Here is a 20,306-nt window from a genome sequence, read left to right as displayed (position 1 = left end):
AATTGTATGGCCCTGGATAAATCCCTAGCCTTTCCTGGACTCTGCTTCTTCATGTATAAAATGGACAGATAATCCTTATACATAGGGATTGCTGTGTTGATTAATTGATATAATGCTTGTGCGTCTGCTTTGTATATTACAAAGCCCAAACAAATATAAATTAAGATTTTACGTGGACAGACTCTTGGATCTTGTTTTAATGGGACTTGACCTATATAACATTGACTCAAGAGTGTTTGTTAAAGTGAATCACCTATTGCTTTCTGGGCCATACTTGAAATGACATGCCATGTTATGGTGAACCCCTTTTGCACCGCCCCAAGTTCAGGTTGCTGTTACACAATTTGGGCGAGATTTATGCACATACACGTTCTTTCCTTTAGAAATGTAACAGCGACTTGGGCAGGGTAGACACAGTAAAGTGATTTAGCTGGGAAATATGTGATTAACAATGTAGATTTGGCCTAAGTATCAGTATGGGCCTCCGTATATGTATGGGTAAATGATAAATAGCAAGTCTGCCACGTAGAGCATGTTGGGGAACCTATTAGGGTCTGTTTTTTATGCTTGAAGTTTACTGTGCCGGCGCTGTAGTTGTAATTTAATTTCATACCAGTCACATGATTTTGAACTTATTTATTTGTGCATCTTCTCACCTGCTAAACTTTGAGCTCCTTGAAGGTAGGGACTGTGTCAGCTTATCTTTGTATGGTGCCTGGCACATGGTGAATATTGGGTGAATGAGTGAATGAATGAAGGAATGAAACTTTGCACTTGTATTTTGTTAGCGGTATTTTTGTGGAAGGTGTAGATATGATTATTTGTATTGTCACCTGCAAATTTTATAGATGACTTTTCAACTGTAGACCCTCTCTGTGGAGGAAGACCAATATTTATGCATAGCTGGGTTATGGCTGCTGCTGCCTCCTCCTTCAAGCTGCTTTGTTGTGATGGCACAATGATGAGGGCTGAACCAGCATTGCTTCTTGTGGTCGCTTTAATAGGATAATACCCTCCCTCAGCCTCTATCACTCTTTGCCTTTCTTTCAAGGCTTGCAACTTAGTTAATTCTACTCTGGGCAGTCTTTTTCTTCCACATGTTTTCTTCCTTCCCTTCTCTTTTCTTGTACTTATCTGTTACCAAGGAAATCTTCTTAAACTCAAACCAAATATACTCCTCCAACATACCTTACTCATGGCCGAGGAACCTGGAAAGCACTAGTGACAAACCTGAAAGGAGGAAACATGTGTGTTCTCTCCTCAGGCTCTCAGTTAAATGAAGGCATTCACACTCTAGGGTTGTCAACACTGAGCCTCCTTTTGAATCGTTAAAGGTTTTCATTTAGCTCCTCAAATGAAATTCCCTCTTTCTCAGGTACCAGTCTTAAGCAACACAGCAAAACAAAACACTCTGCACCTATTTCTTATTCAGTTTTACATTAGTGGAAAGAGAATGGGATTTGGAGTCAGAAGGCCAACATTAGATTTCTGTTGTCACACAGTCGCTGTGTGACTTTGAAGAAGTTTCCAGGCTTTCTGTGCTTCAGTTTCCTCAACCTGTTGAAAATATTACCACATTTTACCAAATACTACATATCCACAGTGTCATGGTGAAGTTTATGTATATTGAAAACTCTTTGTAGCTAACAAAACACCATATACATGTCAGATCTAGAAGTGTAACTAGTTTTCTATATCATGTTTCATTTGCACATATTTGATATTTCAGTTTCATTATGGGTTTAGTTGGTTTTCTTTTTTTTTTTTTTGTATTTTTCTGAAGCTGGAAACAGGGAGAGACAGTCAGACAGACTCCCACATGTGCCTGACCGGGATCCACCCGGCACGCCCACCAGGGGCAAGGCTCTGCCCACCAGGGGGCGATGCTCTGCCCCTCTGGGGCATAGCTCTGTGGTGACCAGAGCCACTCTAGCGCCTGGGGCAGAGGCCAAGGAGCCATCCCCAGCGCCCGGGCCATCCTTGCTCCAGTGGAGCCTTGGCTGCAGGAGGGGAAGTGAGAGACAGAGAGGAAGGAGGGGGGGGTGGAGAAGCAAATGGGCGCTTCTCCTATGTGCCCTGGCCAGGAATCGAACCCGGGTCCCCCGCACGCCAGGCCGACGCTCTACCGCTGAGCCAACCGGCCAGGGCCTGGTTTTCTACTAGCCTGAGAACTGAAGCACTGTAACATGTCCTTTATGGTAAAATGTGTTTTATCTTCAGCATTTTACAAATAATCTCATGTTCATTATGCAACATACCGTACTTGATTGGTAAATTAACTGAGGGCTATCTCTAGATTATTAGGCGTGGGTGACAGGAACTCTATTTTATACTTCTTTTGTATCTGCCACTGGTATTAACATAATAGTGGGCATTTAACAGGTGATTAGGACATACTATTGTTGGTAATTGAAAAACCATCTTAATCATGATCTATAATCATTTTTATTTATCAGCAATCTAAATGTCTTGACTTATTTTGGAGCTGAGAATGGGAAATTGGAACCTTAAAAAAAATTTTTTTTTAAAGATTTTATTTATTCATTTTAGGGAGGAGAGAGAAAAAGAGAGAGGGAGAGAGAGAAGGGGGGGAGGAGCAGGAAGCATCAACTCCCATATGTGCCTTGAACCAGTGACCTCAGCATACCAGGTTGACACTTTATCCACTGCGCCACCACAGGTCAGGCACTGGAACCTTCTTATATATATCTATTTTGGTATTGCAAACTCCAAAGTTGGACAGATTTGGGTAAAGAAAATACTATCTGCTTTCATTAATGTCCAAAAGTATGGCATGTCTGTCAGTTCCTTAGCAGGCTTTTTTTTTTTTTTTTTTTTTTTTTTTGAGTGATGCCTTTTGTTGCTTTGCGGGCAGTGGGGGTCTGGGGTTCTCAGAAGCTCTTCGTGGGGCAGCGCGCTTCCTCTTGACCATCACGGGCTTCTGGCTGCGCAGGATGGAGCTGGCCCTGCGGATGGCGGCCATGCGCAGATCTGGGTGGTACTTGTTCTTGTGGATCATGTGCCCGATGCTGCTCAGGGTGGCCCGGGCATTCTTGTTGATGGTGGTCCTCACGTAGGAGGTGGCGGGCTTTCTTTCGCTGGCCGTTTCTCCACTTCATAACGACCACCACGCCTTTGCTGTCGTATGCCGGCTCCAGGCCCACCGTCTTGCGGTGGATCAGCCCGTTCTAGCGGAAGGAGTTGCGAGCCTTCAGGTTATTGGGTTCGGTGCTGTAGGTCTGCTTGTTCCTCTTGATCCGGAAGCTGGACCAGTTCGTATGACCATCCATTGCAGGTGGGCAGACATGGCAGTAGCTCCTCTCGCTGTGGCAGCCAGAGACGAAAAGAGCTTTTTTTAAAAAAAGATTGTATTTATTGATTTTACAGAGAGAGAGAAAGGTGGTGGGGGAGGAGGAGTAGGTATGGGCCTTGACCAGGCAAGCCCAGGGTTTTGAACTGGTGACCTTAGTGTTCCAGGTCATAGCAATATCCACTGCGCCATCACAGGTCAGAATCAGGGTGATTCTATTACAGGTTTTTGTTTGTTTTTAAGGTGACATCCCTTCTTTTTACCAAGAGATCCATTTCTCAACATCTTATTTTGTTGGGGGTGTTTTAGAAAAATATAACAAGTGTGAGAACCTGTAAGCATGGAGCTTATTATGCTTAAAACCAGTTTTCCTTCAAATAGATGATCTTAATGTTGACCATTGTACTTTACAGGAAACAACTCAAGTTCAGTCCTGTCCTTAGTAAGCAGTTGAGAGGTAGGGTAGACATTAGGGAGAAGCCAGGTGTTTGTGAAACAGTAGTATAAAATTGTGAAGGAAGACTGTTGAATATTCTGCTCAGGAAAATTTAAAGAAAATAATTGAATACTTTTTTTAGGAATGGCATGTGTGGAGGGACTTCTGAGTGGAGGCAGAAGGCTGGACCATAGAATCTTCCAGTCTATTTTGGAAGCTTCCTATGTTTATGCCAAAGTTGTGTAATGCATTCCCCACTGTTGAATGTGTTTTTGGTGTGATTTGGTTTCACTGCTCTTGGGTCTCTTTTCTCCTATCTTGCAAGCTATCACTCTGAATACTTAAATCATTAACAACTCATTAAAACTCTTTTGCTCAATTTCATTTTCTATCAAGCTGACACCTGGGTGGGGTAGAAACCTGTGCAGGCCTGTTTAACTGGACCACGCCTGAAAACCTGAGCAGCTCCTAACATTTTGGCTGTCAAAAGGCCACTGAATAGACTGCAGTGGAAGAGCTGATCACTGCAGATCCTTGAAAAGAAGCTCTGGGTGGCTGCAGGAGACAGAATAATCATCAAGTATGGCTCTCTTCAACCTGAAGGACTCTTCAGTAATTAACACCTTGACTCTCTTTATGCAACATCTTTTTTTCCTCCTTTCAGAGACTGTATTTGTATTTTTTTCTTCTTTCAGGATTTCTATAGCTTCTTTCTTTCAGAGATTCAAAGTGCTTTTAGTTCATTTATCTCATTTATTCTCTGTAGGAGCAGGAATGAAGGCATTGATGGAGATGAAGTGGTACATCACTTACTGGAGTCATTGTTTCATAGGCAGTTACAGTAGGAATTATTCTAGTAACTTGTTGCCCAGTTTACAGATAGGTACATACATATATATATATATAGTTAAGTACCTATATGTATTTGTGTGTACACACACACACACTTAAATATTAGCCTGGGCTGAGTAACTCAGTTGGTTGAAGTGTCATCCCAATGTGCCGAGGTTGGGGGTTTGATTCCTGATCAGGACACATACAAGAATCAGTCAATGAATGTATAAATAAATGGAACAACAAAATCAATTTCTCTCTTCCTTTCTCCCTCTAAAATCAATCAGTAAAAAAATAAAATAAATATTAGTAGTTTTCTATATTTTAAATATATACCTATGCTTCGTAAGTAAAGAAAGAACGAAAGCAAAGTCTTTTCTGCTTTGACTTGAGTTGTTAAACTTTAGTAAGCTGATCAGTTACCACTTGGATTGAGAAAAAGATGTTCAATCAATCATGTTTCTGCTACATTGGCATGTTTTGTAATGGAAATGAAAATGACAGCATGTGTTTGTCAGTTTAAATGAATAGGTTTCCTTCAGATCAATGGTATTGTTAGTATTAGAGGTATTTTAGTCTGTGAATGCTGATGATTTATTATAGAATGATCTCACTTCAGTATCTTATAGATGTATTTTCCTGTTGTTAAAGTGTGTGCCAGTGTTGACATTTCTTGTGAGTACAAGTGTGATGATGCAGGATACTGTTTCTGGTGGGACCAACCAGACTGCCTTATCCTGTCTTTAAAGGCATTCAGTTTGATTTGTTTAAAAACATTCATTCATTCACTCATTCATTTGTCCACTCATATACTCAACACGTAGTTCTGTATGTCCTCTGTTTACCAGGCTCTGGTCTGGTGCTACATACAGACAGTGATAAACAAGACAAAGCAACTTGGCTTTCATAGAGCTGTAGTCCTTTTTTAGTTCATGACTTGGCTATTGTGAATAATGTGACAGTGAACATAGGAGTGCAGATAGATACCTCTTTGAGATCCTGATTTCAGTTTCTTTGAATATATACCCAACAGTGGAATTGCTGAGTCATATGGTAGCTCTATTCTTAATTGTCTGAGGAATTTCTATACTGTTTTTCATAGTGGCTGTATTAATTTACATTTCCACCAAAAGTGTACAAGTTTCCCTTTGCTGCTCATCCTCACCAACACACAGACACACACACATTTTTTTATAATAGTCATCCTAATATGTGTGAGGTGATATCTTACTACACTAAATGTTTTTAAAGGAATGAATATATACTGCTTACAAAAATTAGGGGATAGGCCCTGGCCGGTTGGCTCAGTGGTAGAGCGTCAGCCTGGCGTGTGGGAGTCCCGGGTTTGATTCCCGGCCAGGGCACACAGGAGAAGCGCCCATCTGCTTCTCTACCCCTCCCCCTCTCCTTCCTCTCTGTCTCTCTTCCCCTCCTGCAGCCAAGGCTCCATTGGAGCAGAGTTGGCCTGGGCACTGAGGATGGCTCTATGGCAGTGTTTCCCAACCTTTTTTGTGCCATGCCCCACCTTAACCTTTCTAAAATTTTTATGTCCCCCCCCATGTAACATACATAATTTTTAACATTAAAAAATTGATTTGTTCACTTAATAAACATAAATGATAGGTTCTAGGAAGAAATCACTATGAAATTGTTAACAAAACACAGTAAGTAAAATTTCAAAACATATAATGAAAAACAGAAATTTAAATTCCAAATAATTTTAATACAGATTTTTCTATATTAATTTATTATTTTAATTTAGTGTGATCCTTGCGCTTGATGCTTGCTGCACAGAGATTTTATATTAGGTGGTTCCAATTTGGTTAGCTTTAGTCTCAAGTCTCCATGTTGTGTTATATCCAGCCGATTTCTTTTTTTACCAGTAAATCATTTACAGCACTAAATCCACATTCAGCTAAAAATGAAGATGGAAACGGTAGCAATAGTTTTCTTGCACATTTGGTTGAATTTGGGTATTTGATTTCTGTTTCCTCACAAAGCCATGCCATTGCTCCTTTGATATTAAATAAAGTTTTAACTGACTCATCATTTTGCAATTCTGCGAGTTCTTCTTGATACTGCATATTTGATATATCAGACAAATCCACTAACATTGGCTGCATCATCCATGTTGGGAAATCAATTTGTTTTAAATCAGAAAATCTTTCTTTTAAATCAGCCGATAGAATATTCAAATGATTGACAATAACAAGTAAAGCGGTATCAGTTACTTCACATTTTTGGAGCCAATGAAACTGTTTAAAGTTTTTGTTGTTAATATGTTTCTGACATAACTCAATATTGGTAATGAAACCAAATATCTTTGCTTTTGCATCGACAAGAGTTTTATTTGTTCCTTGAAGTTGCTTATTTAATATATTTAGTTTTTCAAAGATATCGGCTAAATAACTCACAAATGCTTTACCATCTATTGTTAACAGATACTTCATTTCAGGTTTGTCGCTTAAAAAATCACTAAGAGTATCAAACAGTTCCATAAATCTTTTCAAACAGTTTCCTTTAGATAGCCATCTTACTTCAGTATGAAGTAAAAGTCTCACATGGTCTTCATTTTGTTCTTCACAAAATAGCTTGAAAAGATGCTCACATTTGGCACTAGCTTTAATAGCATTAACACACTTTATTACTGTATGTAATACTTCATTCAGAACAGGCAAGATGTTTTTAGCTACCAAGTTTTCCCTATGAATAACACAATGCACAAGAATCATTTCTGGATTTGCATCTTTCATCAATTTTAAGCAGCCATTTTTCTTGCCCATCATATTAGGAGCACCATCTGCAGCACAAGATGTTATATTTTTCATTGGTATATCATTGACATCTAAGTAGTTTTTTAGCTTATTATATATATCTTTGGAGGTAGTGGTGCTTTCTAATCTTTTACAGAACAACATTTCTTCAGCAAAATGTCCTTTATCAATATATCTTATGTAAGTTATCAATACTGCCTCACTGTCTCTCAAAGTTGATTCATCCATTTGCAAGGAAAATTTTCTTGTTTTCAGCTTTTCAATAAGTTGTTTTTCAATATCCTCACTCATTTCGTCTATTCTGCTAATAGTATTGTCACTGAGTGGCATAACTTTTACATCTTTGTCAACTTTTTCAAGAACCGTTTTAAGAAATGCTGATATTGCCCTGGCCGGTTGGCTCAGCGGTAGAGCGTCGGCCTAGCGTGCGGAGGACCCGGGTTCAATTCCCGGCCAAGGCACATAGGAGAAGCGCCCATTTGCTTCTCCACCCCTCTGCCAGGCTTTCCTCTCTGTCTCTCTCTTCCCCTCCCGCAGCCAAGGCTCCATTGGAGCAAAGATGACCCGGGCGCTGGGGATGGCTCCTTGGCCTCTGCCTCAGGCGCTGAAGTGGCTCTGGTCGCAACATGGCGACGCCCAGGATGGGCAGAGCATCACCCCCTGGTGGGCAGAGCGTCGCCCCCTGGTGGGCGTGCTGGGTGGATCCCGGTCGGGCGCATGCGGGAGTCTGTCTGACTGTCTCTCCCTGTTTCCAGCTTCAGAAAAATGAAAAACAAAAAACAAACAACAACAAAAAAAACAAGAAATGCTGATATTGACGGTTTTATTAAATTCTCTCCTATAGTGTGATTTTCTCCAGTTTTAGCGACGAATAAATTTGATAACTAGCCTCAAGAACACGATTAGTTGAAGTATGAGCAGTAAATAGAGACTTTAATGTTGTACTTTTTTCAAAATTTTTCTTTAAAGTTTTAAAGTAACTCAAATCTGAATTAATATGAGCACTATGTTTCGCCTTCAAATGCGCCTCAAGATGACCTCGTTTCATTGATTCGTTGGTCAAGCATTGCTGGCATAAAAGACAAAAAGGAATCCGCTCATCGTGAACAGCGGGTATGAACTCAAATTTTAAATATTCCTCCGAATATTGACGAGTTTTTTTCTTGCTTGCACCACTCATTTTACTATGGGCTATAAGAAATAAAAATAAGATCAATTAAAAACTAATATTAAAATATGTGTTAAAATATATTCAATGTGACATAGAGTAAACGTATACTAAAAATTCATATTTATTTAAATGTATATAACATTTACTACACTACCACCGCAAATCAAAAGGTATCTATATTTTTTCCACTTGACAAAATTTTCTGGAAAGTTATGCTTCTAAAATTAAAATTGTCATGCATGCACTATTATAGCCCCAATAATATTTATAAAATATTATTGCTTTCTAGCCCCGATGCAAGAAGTACTTAATAAAGAGTTTAATATTGATAAAATAAAATCAAATACTTGCCAATTATATCTATACAATATATATGTATATTTATTAAATCAATGAGCTTTTACAACAGTTTTGACTGACACTTATTTCAAATTAACACCAACTGAATGATGTGAAACACTACAGAAGTTGCGATGGGCCAATTAGGTGAGAATAACTGCGTTGTTTAGCGAGTTTTTAAAACGTCCGGGGTTCCCCGCGGCAGATGGCACGCTCCGCGGTGAACCCAGGACGAAGTTTACTTGATGACACCAATCACCCAGTTGATATTTTGGTCTCGTCAAATGAAATTATACTTAATAATTATTTACCGCAATTATTTAAGAATTGCATTTTTTGTTAAATTTGGCACCGATATCTAGCATTGCATTTAAATGGCCCGGGGCGAAAGAGTTAAAGTCATGTCGAGTCCATTTTCAAATTGCCCCCCTTAACTATCGAATTGCCCCACTATGGGGTGTGGGCCCCACGTTGGGAAACACCGCTCTATGGCCTCTGTCTCAGGCACTAGAATGGCTCTGGTCCCAACAGAGCAATGCCCCAGATGGGCAGAGCATCGCCCCCTGGTGGGCATGCCGGGTGGATACTGGTTGGGCGCATGCGGGAGTCTGTCTGACTGCCTCCCCGTTTCCAACTTCAGAAAAATGCAAAAAATAAATAAATAAATAAAAAATAGGGGATATTTCAAAATGAATATGAAGTGTGATAAGCATTTGATTTTTTTATTAAACAAGAACATCAGAAAAGCAAACGACAGGTTAAAGAAAGTTGTTTGTTTATGCAAATGAGATGCAAAACCGCCTTTTATTTCATTGATGAAAAAGCACTATACAAAAGGCTGAAAGTACTGGAGTATCTGCAGGTTCTCTGATTCCCTAATTTTTGTGAGCAGTGTATTTAACTGGAAAGAAGAATATGGAAAATGGGAGCAATGTTACACAGTGTGTAGAAAGGATCATCCTGAGGTTGTAAGATTTGGGTTTGTCCTTTTCTGGGAATTACTCATAAGACCTTTTCTTTTTTTTTAACACTTAGACATTTAATGGGGTGTCACTGATCAATAAGAGTACATAAGTTTCAGATGAACATTTTCATGGCATTTGAACTGTTGATTGTGTTGTGTGCCCATCACCCAAAAGTCAACTCATTTTCTGTCACCATATATTTGTCCCCCTTATACCCTTTCTGTGCTTCCCCTGGTAACCACATCAGTTTTATCTATGTCCATGAGTCTCAGTTTTATATGTGTGAAATCATATAGTTCTTAGCGTTTTCTGATTTACTTGTTTTACTTAGTATGTTCTTCAGGTTCATCCATGTTGTCATAAGTGGCAATATGGCCCTGGCCGGTTGGCTCAGCGGTAGAGCGTCGGCCTAGCGTGCGGAGGACCCGGGTTCGATTCCCGGCCAGGGCACACAGGAGAAGCGCCCATTTGCTTCTCCACCCCTCCGCCGGGCTTTCCTCTCTGTCTCTCTCTTCCCCTCCCGCAGCCAAGGCTCCATTGGAGCAAAGATGGCCCGGGCGCTGGGGATGGCTCTGTGGCCTCTTCCTCAGGCGCTAGAGTGGCTCTGGTCGCAACATGGCGACGCCCAGGATGGGCAGAGCATCGCCCCCTGGTGGGCAGAGCGTCGCCCCTGGTGGGCGTGCCGGGTAGATCCCGGTCGGGCGCATGCGGGAGTCTGTCTGACTGTCTCTCCCTGTTTCCAGCTTCAGAAAAGTGAAAAAAAACAACAAAAACAAAAACAAAAAAATAAGTGGCAATATATCATCATTTCTTATGGAGTAGTATTCCATTGTATATATATATGTACCACATCTTCTTTATCCAGTCCTCTATCGAGGGACACTTTTGTTGTTTCCATGTTCTTGGCCACCGTTAATAATGCTGCGATGAACATGGGGTGTCTTTGCGTATCAATTTTTTTGAATTTTTTGGGTAAATAACCCAGTAAAAGGATTGCTGGTTCATATGGCAATTGTATTCTTAATATTTTGAGGTGCCATTATACTGTCTTCCATAATGGCTGTGCCAATTTACATTCCCACCCACAGTGAATGAGGGTTCCTTTTTCTCCACAGCCTCTCCAACACTTGCTATTACACATCTTGTTAATAACAGCCAGTCTAACAGGTGTGAGGTGGTATCTCACTGTAGTTTTGATTTGCATTTCTTGAATAGCTAGTGAAGATGAGTATCTTTTCATATATTTATTGATCATTTGTATGTCTTCTTAATAGAAGTGTCTGCTCAGGTCCTTGCCCCATTTTTGTTTTATATTATTTAAAAAAAAATTTATTTATTCATTTTAGAGAAGAGAGAGACAGAGGGAGAGAGAAAGAGAGAGAGAAGTGGGAAGGAGCAGGAAGTGTCAATTCCCACATGTGCCTTGACCGGGCAAGCCCAGGTTTTGAACTGGCAACCTTAGTGTTCCAGGTCAATGCTTGATCCACTGTGCCACCATAGATCAGGTTCTTGCCCCATTTTTTAATAGGATTGTTCGCTTTGTTGCTGAGCTTTGTAAGAATCATCTCCCATTTGGTTGGCTGCCCTTTATTTATTTATTTATTTATTATTATTTTTTTGTATTTTTCTGAAGCTAGAAACGGGGAGAGACAGTCAGACAGACTCCCGCATGCGCCCGACCGGGATCCACCCGGCACGCCCACCAGGGGCGAAGCTCTGCCCACCAGGGGGCGATGCTCTGCCCCTCCGGGGCGTCGCTCTGCTGCGACCAGAACCACTCTAGCGCCTGGGGCAGAGGCCAAGGAGCCATCCCTAGTGCCCGGGTCATCTTTGCTCCAATGGAACCTCGGCTGCGGGAGGGGAAGAGAGAGACAGAGAGGAAGGAGAGGGGGAGGGGTAGAAAAGCAGATGGGCGCTTCTCCTATGTGCCCTGGCCAGGAATCGAACCCGGGACTTCTGCACGCCAGGCCGATGCTCTACCACTGAGCCAACCGGCCAGGGCCTGGCTGCCCTTTTTTTAAAAAAATTAAGTGAGAGGTGGGGAAGCAGAGACAAGACTCCTGCATTTGCTCTGACTGGGATCCACCTGGCAAGCCCCCTACCAGGCAATGCTCTGCCCATCTGGTGTTGCTGCTCTGTTGCTCGTTAACCAAACTATTTTAGTGCCTGAGGTGAGGCCACAGTAGCCATCCTCAACATTGGGGGCTAACTTGCTCAAACTGTTTGAGCCATGGATGCGGGAGGAGAAGAGAGAGAGAGAGAGGAGGGAGATAGAGAGAAGGGGGAGGGTTAGAGAAGCAGATGGTCGCTTCTCCTGTGTGCCCTGGCCAGGAATTAAACATGGGAATTCCACATGCTGGGCCAATGTTCTACTGCTGAGCCAACCAGCCAGGGCCTGCCTTTTTTGTTTTGTTGTTGGTTTCTTTTGCTGTGCAGAAGCATTTTAGTTCGATATAGTCCCATTTATTTATTTTTGCCTTTACTTCCCTTGCCTTTGGGGTCAAATTTATAAAATGTTCTCAACAGCCAAGGTCCATAAGTTTAGTACCTATGTTTTCTTCTATGTAATTTATTGTTTCAGATATTATATTTAGGTCTTTGATTTATTTTGATTTTTTTTTTGGCATGGGGACAAACTACTATAGTCAAGTTTCATTCTTTTGCATGTGGCTTTCCAATTTTCCCAGCACCATTTATTGAAGAGGGTTTTTATTTATTTATTTATTTTTATTAAGCGAGAGGCAAGGAGGAAGGGAGGCAAAGAGACAGATTCCCACATGCACCTCAACTGAGATCTACCTGGCAAGCTCCCTACAGCAGCGGTCCCCAACCTTTTTTGGGCCATGGACTGGTTTAATGTCAGAAAATATTTTCACGGACCGGCCTTTAGGGTGGGATGGATAAATATATCACGTGACCGAGACAAGTGTCAAGAGTGAGTCTTAGACAGATGTAACAGAGGGAATCTGGTCATTTTTTAAAAATATAACATTGTTCAGACTTAAATATAAATAAAACGGAAATAATGTAAGTTATTTTTTCTTTCTCTGCGGACCAGTACCAAATGTCCCATGGACCGGTACCGGTCCGCGGCCCGGGGATTGGGGACCACTGCCCTACAGGGTGATGCTCTGCTCATCTAGGGCAGCTGCTTCATTGTTTGGCAACCAAGTTATTTCAGTGCCTGATGCGAGGCCATAGAGCCATCCTTGGTGCCTGGGGCCAACTTGCTTGAACTGTTTGAGCCATGGCTGCAGGAGGATAGGAGAGAGAGAGGGGGCTGGGGAGGGATGGAGAAGCAGATGGTCACTTCTCCTGTGTTCCCTGACTGGGAATCAAACCCAGGACTTCCACATGCCGGGCCGACACTCTACTATTGAGCCAGCCAGGGCCAGCTTTCTTTTCTCCCTTGGGTGTTTTTGGTTCCTTTGTCAAAGATTATTTGTGTGGCTTTATTTCTGGGCTCTTTATTCTGTTCCATTGGTCTGTATGTCTGTTTTTCTGCCAGTACCATGCTATTTTGATTATCCTGGCTCTGTAGTATAATTTGAAATCAGGTAGTGTGATGCCTCTGGCTTCATTCTTTTTTCTCATGTTTGCTTTGGCTATCTGGGGTCTTTTACAGTTCCGTACAAATCTAGTGATTTTTTTGGGTTTTATTTCTTTAAAAAGTGACATTGGAATTTTAATGGGGATTGCATTAAATTTGTATATTGCTTTGGTAATATGGCCATTTTAACTATGTTGATTCTTCCAATCCATGAACATGGAATATTTTTCTACTTGATTGTGTCTTTTTCAGTTTCTCTTAATAATGCTTTGTAGTTTTTAGTGTATATAGGTCCTTGACCTCCTTTGTTAAGTTTATTGCTAGGTATTTTTTTGTTACTGTTGCAGTTATAAGAGGAATTATTTTTTTAATTTTCTGAAGTTTCATTGTTGTCATGTAGGAAAGCAGTAGACTTTAGACTCTCTTTTCTTTTTCTTTTTTTTCTTTCTTTTCTTTTCTTTCCTTTTTTTTTTTTTTTTTTTTTTTGAGGTAAGAGGAGGGGAGATAATGAGGCAGACTTCCACATACACCCCAACCAGGATCCACTTGGCAACCCCCGTCTGGGGATGATGCTTGAATCAACTGAGCTGTTCTTAGTGCTTGAGGCTTACACTCAAACCCAGTGAGTTATCCTCAGTGCCCAGGCCAATGCTGGAACCAATCGAGCCATTGGCTGTTGGGGTGGGAAGAGGGAGAGAGGAGAAAAGGGTGGGGAGAGAACCTGGATGTTCATAGGCTGGGGCAGTGCTCTATCTACCGAACCAGCTGGCCAGGCCTGTTTATTGTTTCTAATAGTTTTTTTGGTGGAGTCTTTGAAGTTTTCTATCTTACAGGATCATGCCATCTGCAAAAAGTAATACCTTCTTTTTTCCCAATTAGGATGTCTTTTATTTCCTTCTTTTGCCTGATTGCTCTGGCTAGGACTTTCAGAACTATGCTGAATAAAAATGGAGAGAATGGACATCGTGTGTTGTTCCTGATTTCAGAGGAAAAGCTTTCATTTTTTTTTATCATTTAATATGATATTGGCTGGAGTTTTGGCATATATGGCATTTATTATGTTGAGGTACTTTCTCTCTATACCTATTTTATTGAGTGCTTAAATACAAGTAGATATATCTTATCGAATGCCTTTTCTGCATCTGTTGATAGGATCATATTATTTTTGTCTTTTTTTCTTGATGTATATGACATTGATCGATTTCCATATTTTGAACCATTCTGTGTTCCTGGAATGAATCCCACTTGATTGTGATGTATTATTTTTTAATGTAGGAGCTGTAATCTTATTGGGAAAAATACAGACTAAACAAATGAATGGATCAATTAATAGGGTAATTTAAGGTAGTCAACTTCTGAAGAAAATATAAATGAATTGGTATGCTCGAGAGTGCTTGTCAGGCGCTGGAGGGAGCTTACTTAACCCATGTGTGGTCAGGGAAAGCCTCTGGGAGATGACATCCAAGATGATCCTTTGATGAGAAGAAGGGAGGCTGCCAAGGGGAGATCTGGGGGCAGAGGGAGCAGTAGGTGCCAAGGTCTGAAGGTGGACAGAGCCAGGTATTTTTGAGGAACAGACGGTATGTGTGACCAGAAGGTGGAGATCAAGTGAGAGAGGAATACAGATTAAGTTGAATAGGTAGGTAGGGCCAGACCACTCTGAGCCTGGAAAGCGTAGACCTAGAGAGCAAGGTCAGGATCTGTATTGATTCCCAATGCTGTGGGAACCTACTGGAGGACAGTAAGCAGGGGAGTGATACATCTAGTTTACCACATTTCCCCGTGTATAAGACGCACACTTTTCCGGGGGAAAAAAAAATTGGAGTCTAAAAACTGGGTGCATTTTATACAATGGTTGTAGATTTTTTACTTGCATTTCCCGCTTGAGGAGTTGTATGAATTTTATGATGAATAAAACTTGAGTTCAATAACTTGATGTAATACATTTTTTTTTTTTTCAAATTTCAGGTCCCAAAATTAAGGCATGTCTTTATACATGGGAGCATCTTATACCTGGGGAAATACGATATTTACTGTATTTTTTGCTCCATAAGGTGCACCTGACCATAAGACACACCTAGGGTTTTAAGGAGGAAAATAAGAAAAAAAATATTCTGAACCAAATGGTGTGTTAAAATATTTAATAAAATATTGTATTTTTCGCTCCATAAGACACATGGGCATTTTCCCCTCCACTTTTGGGGGGGGAAAGTGTGTCCTATGGAGAGAAAAATGTATTTATTTTTTAGGCACACTACTTGCTGTGTGGGAAATAGGTGTTAAGTAAAAAGTGAAAGAAGGGTGTCGGTTACAAGACTCCTGCAGTAATCAAGTGAGATGATGGTGGCTTTGACTAGGTATTAAGTGGACAAATGCAAGACTTGTTTTCTCTTTCTACCAGTTGAAACCAGAATGAATGTGGTATTTTTAAGATATGATTTTATTTTATTTATTTTTTATTTATTCATTTTAGAGAGGAGAGGGAGAGACAGAGAGAGAGGAGAGGGACAGAGAGAGAAGGGGGGGAGGAGCTGGAAGCATCAACTCCCATATGTGCCTTGACCAGGCAAGCCCAGGGTTTCGAACCGGCGACCTCAGCATTTCTAGGTCGACGCTTTATCCACTGTGCCACCACAGGTCAGGCCTTTAAGATATGATTTTAAAAAGAGCATTTGCACGGAAGAGTGGCAAGTCTGTGGAACTGATTCCTGTTTATGCAAGATGTTTAATGCACCTTTCCATAGGACAATGTTGCCACTTAGGCAGAGGCTTTATAGCAGCGTTTCTCAACCTGTGGGTCGCGACCCCGGTGGGGGTCGCGACCCACAGGTTGAGAAACGCTGACTTAAGTCCTCCAGATTCCATCTGATGAATGAGTCCTAAAAGTGTTGAAGATCCCAGCTATGAAAAAATGAGCAAGCCCTGAATTTCATAGGTGGTTTCTCTATAGAACCTTCCCATAGCACCTGAGTTAGGTTCTAAGATGAGCCACTTCCCAATATACTATTCCCAAGTCCTGAATTTTGAGCAGCATGTTCAGTGCATTCCAGAGGGTCTAGGTGTCTTGCTAGGTGTTGTGCCATAACTGCTGTCAGGAGTGGCTATGTGGAATCCAGCAAGAATGGGAGGGGGCCTGCCCCTTTTCATAGCGGGCTTTGCCCCCAAACCATCAAAATAGAAGATGGTGCCCTAGATGAACCCTCAGAATGGCCATGGGAGATAACCTAGAATGCTCTTCAAGGTGACATTGCTTCCATTTAGACACCCAGTTTGGGGACAGTCTGTGTGCTAAGAGCAATGATGCTAATCCTTTCATTTGCTTTGGGCTATGTGAGTATACAGGGTCCTTTTATATCCATTATCTCCTTGTTCTTAGTGAGTCTAGGACCTTCTGTTAAAGTAAAAGCCCCATCTCATCTGATCTAGGACAGCTGCAAGGATAGAACGGGTTTAGATTTCTCCTCTTTAAAGGCTCCTCTTAAATCATGGGCCCTGCAATATTGATTTTCTTCTAGTTATCTTTGCAAATTTCTCTGGCTTTGCTGAAGGGGGAAAATCACCAGGCTGCATGCTTGAGCTTCAGGTTTCTCATAAGCTGGCAGCCTCTGCTAGGAAAAAAATTCTTTTTTAAAGAATTGAACCTCAAGCACTGGTTTTGCCTTGCATTTCCTTCTATCTGTCTCAACAGCTGGTGGCCATCCCTCACCTCTATCTTTAGTTTGCTGCCTGCCTCAGCTCAGTGAGTTCTGGTGTTGACTCCATGACCTGACTGCCCTCCTCCTTCCCTGGTGGGGCCTCTTGCATGGTAGGGGCTTAGAAAACAGTGGGCTTCCTGTGTTATGTCTACCAGTAAAACCTGGGTACTCGAAGGCCCATGTGATAAGGCCATGTGGCTGACTCCAGTGTGCTGCGGGAAGATACAGTGTTAGGAACAAAGACTTAGTTGAAAACCCCAAGTATGTACATTTGAAGTGGTTGCACAGGAATGGGGTCAAAGAACTGCTCATATCTGCAGAGAGAAGGGCAAATCCAATTTTGCAGAGGTTACAGGCCCTAGCAGTGCTTCCTTTGCATGTCTCATTGGAATTTGGTTTTTAAAAGTCCAGAAAGGTTTCATTCTTTTTCATGCCCCAAGGGAGCTTTCCATAGTAATGAAAGAGATGCAGAAAATAGGTAGGATTACAGACGGCCCAAGAGGGTTGCAAAGAAAACCAAAAAATGAATATATTTTAAAGGAACACTTTTTGGAGATATTCCAAGGGTGCTGCTGGTCACCTGGGGAAATCTTGGATTTATTTGGCAATTCCCATCTTTCACTTGGGCTTCATGTAGACACTCGTTTGGGAACTAGGGAGGGGAATAGTACCCTCCCCAAGGATCTTGTGGCTGAGCTCCCTGTCCCCAAGACTAGCAGCTGGGGACCAGATTGGCTCAGCTCTCCCCAAAGACCTCAGAGCTGTGTGGTTATTTTCTGTCTTTTTTCCTCTGTGTTTTCCTCTTGGCATCTCCAGTCTTCCCTTCCACAGGAAGTCTCAGCTGCCTAGCCCACAGCTTTACCTGGGCCCAGCTGCACTGCTGCTTCCTCCCTTTTTAATTTGTCAGCTTTATTACTTCTTGTTTGTGGACTCCCTCCGAGGGACGAAGGTTTTTTTCTGTAACCTGCCTCTTGGAAGGGCTGCACCCTACCAAGACAGATGGCAGCCCGGCCTATTTTTAACTGTCTCCAGGGAAGAAGATTCCACAACCTATTTTGAAACCTGTTCACTGATTGACAGCTCTCAAAGTAGGAATTTCTTGCTGATACCTGACTTAAAAATTCAACAGCTGTAATTGAAACTCATTTCCTTTTATCCTTTGCAAGGAGAGGGAGCCTCGAGGTCATCTAAGCCTACCCCAATACAGAAAATGAGACCCACAGGTTTCCTCACTCCAAATTGAAATGGAAAATAGCTTCTTATTCTCTCATTGAGGATCCCATCAGTTTTGGGATCTGCCTTTGAAAGCACACATTTGGGTGCCATTCTGTGACAATCAATTTAATTTTCTAGGGGAAAAAACAAGTGATACTGGAGTTGGAATTGGAGCTGTGGAATGCAAGGCATTAACTGCCTCACTCTATTTTATTTCTAGTGAGAAAGTTAAATGATGCTTATAGAATTACCTTGCCCTTGTCAGCAGAGAGAGTAAAAATAAACTCAGTCCTCAATATACAAAGGCTTCCCCAGTTCTTTTTCCTCCTCTCATACCAGTGCCTCATCACTAAAGAAAGGTTGGTATTTTTCTCTTCTCCATCAGTGAGATCCTCTATATGTTAAATATCTCTTTTAAGAATTTTGTCAGGTGACTGAAATTCTGCTGAAGCCTGCCTCTTTATTTGGCTTTCTGCTACTGCTGCAGACTTGACAAGAGGCCCTGTGCTACCTCCCTTGACAGATTGCATCTTGATGGCATAGAGCTCTGGTGGGAAACTAATGATCAGTTTGGTTTCAGTGCCTTGTTATGTGACATAGAAATTCAATGTTCTGTGCAAATAAACAGATGCATATTAGGTTGACTATCAAGAGGTCTTGGGAATGGAAATGATCAACTCTTCCTTGACAGTTGGTACTTGTGCCTTTTCTTAATAGAATATCACCCAAGACGTGTTCTCTTTGCTGAGATGGCTTCACATGCTGGTTTGGGACATCAGATGCTTAAACCATCTGATGGGCTGTGTCCATATCTGTGATGAAAGCTGAGATAGCATTTGTGGCATCCCTCATCTCTTGGTCCATGCCTCAGGCTGTGAGTAGTCAATGGTCAGTGTGTCCAGCTCATGCTTATAAGAATTAGCATCTTGGTTTCTGCAACTAGGGCTAAAATTTAGTATTCCGCACATGCTTTGTTTGAGAAGTATTTAACAAACAAATTGGTATTGTGAAATCCTAGGCCAACTTTCTTTGTTATCTAGTAAGATTGGACCAAGGGAAGATAAACTCATTTTGCCATCAAACTAAGAGAAACAGGCAGTTATGTATAATGGGGATACCATTTCATCTGGGGCAGTTGAACCAGTAGTTGGTCTGTTAATCCCCCAAACCAGATAAAGCAGAGAATTTTTTTTTTTTTTTTCTGAAGCTGGAAACGGGGAGAGACAGTCAGACTCCCGCATGCGCCCGACCGGGATCCACCCGGCACGCCCACCAGGGGGCGACACTCTGCCCCTCCGGGGCGTTGCTCTGTCACAACCAGAGCCACTCTAGCGCCTGGGGCAGAGGCCAAGGAGCCATCCCCAGCACCCGGGCCATCTTTGCTCCAATGGAGCCTCAGCTGCGGGAGGGGAAGAGAGAGACAGAGAGGAAGGAGAGGGGGAGGGGTGGAGAAGCAGATGGGCGCTTCTCCTGTGTGCCCTGGCCGGGAATCGAACCTGGGACTTCTGCACGCCAGGCCGACGCTCTACCACTGAGCAAACCGGCCAGGGCCAAAGCAGAGAATCTTAAAAGAAAAAAAAAAGACACCAGTACCTAAACATTTTATTTTAATGTAAAAATATGTAAATGTATGTATATATAGTCACAAATCTTTTGATGTGGGCCAGTGCTTTTTCTTGAAGTGTGGGTCTTCTGAGCAGAGTTCTGTTGACCCTTTTTCATAAATTATACCCTTAACACATCATTTGTAATGTCCAGTTTCAGTTTGTTTAAATGGAATGAGTTCTTAAATACATTTGAGAAATAAAATGCATAATAATTTCAGATTTTTTTTTAGCTCTACCACAACAGGTTTTTTGTTTGTTTTTTTGTATACGTGTGTGAGCGAGACAGACAGGAAGGGAGATAGATGAGAAGCATCATCTTGTAGTTGTTCACTTTAGTTGTTCATTAATTGCTTTCTCATATGTGCCTTGACCTGGTGGGGCTCCAGTGACCCCTTGCTCAAGCCAGCAAC

The 20,306-nt window shown here is 41.7% G+C and overlaps 1 protein-coding gene and 1 pseudogene across 6 annotated transcripts in view; one reads left to right on the top strand and one right to left on the bottom strand.

Moving 5' to 3' along the window:
• Window positions 1-20,306, top strand: part of SRGAP2 (SLIT-ROBO Rho GTPase activating protein 2) — a 274,722-nt gene that overhangs the window by 22,800 nt on the left and 231,616 nt on the right. The window lies entirely within an intron of this gene.
• Window positions 1,329-3,307, bottom strand: LOC136324371 (large ribosomal subunit protein eL28-like; annotated as a pseudogene).

The sequence above is a fragment of the Saccopteryx bilineata genome, chromosome 2 (genome assembly GCF_036850765.1).
Source record: "Saccopteryx bilineata isolate mSacBil1 chromosome 2, mSacBil1_pri_phased_curated, whole genome shotgun sequence".
Lineage (NCBI taxonomy): Eukaryota > Metazoa > Chordata > Mammalia > Chiroptera > Emballonuridae > Saccopteryx > Saccopteryx bilineata.
The sequence above is the reverse complement of the archived record's forward strand: the minus strand, read 5'-3'. Positions and strand labels throughout refer to the sequence as shown.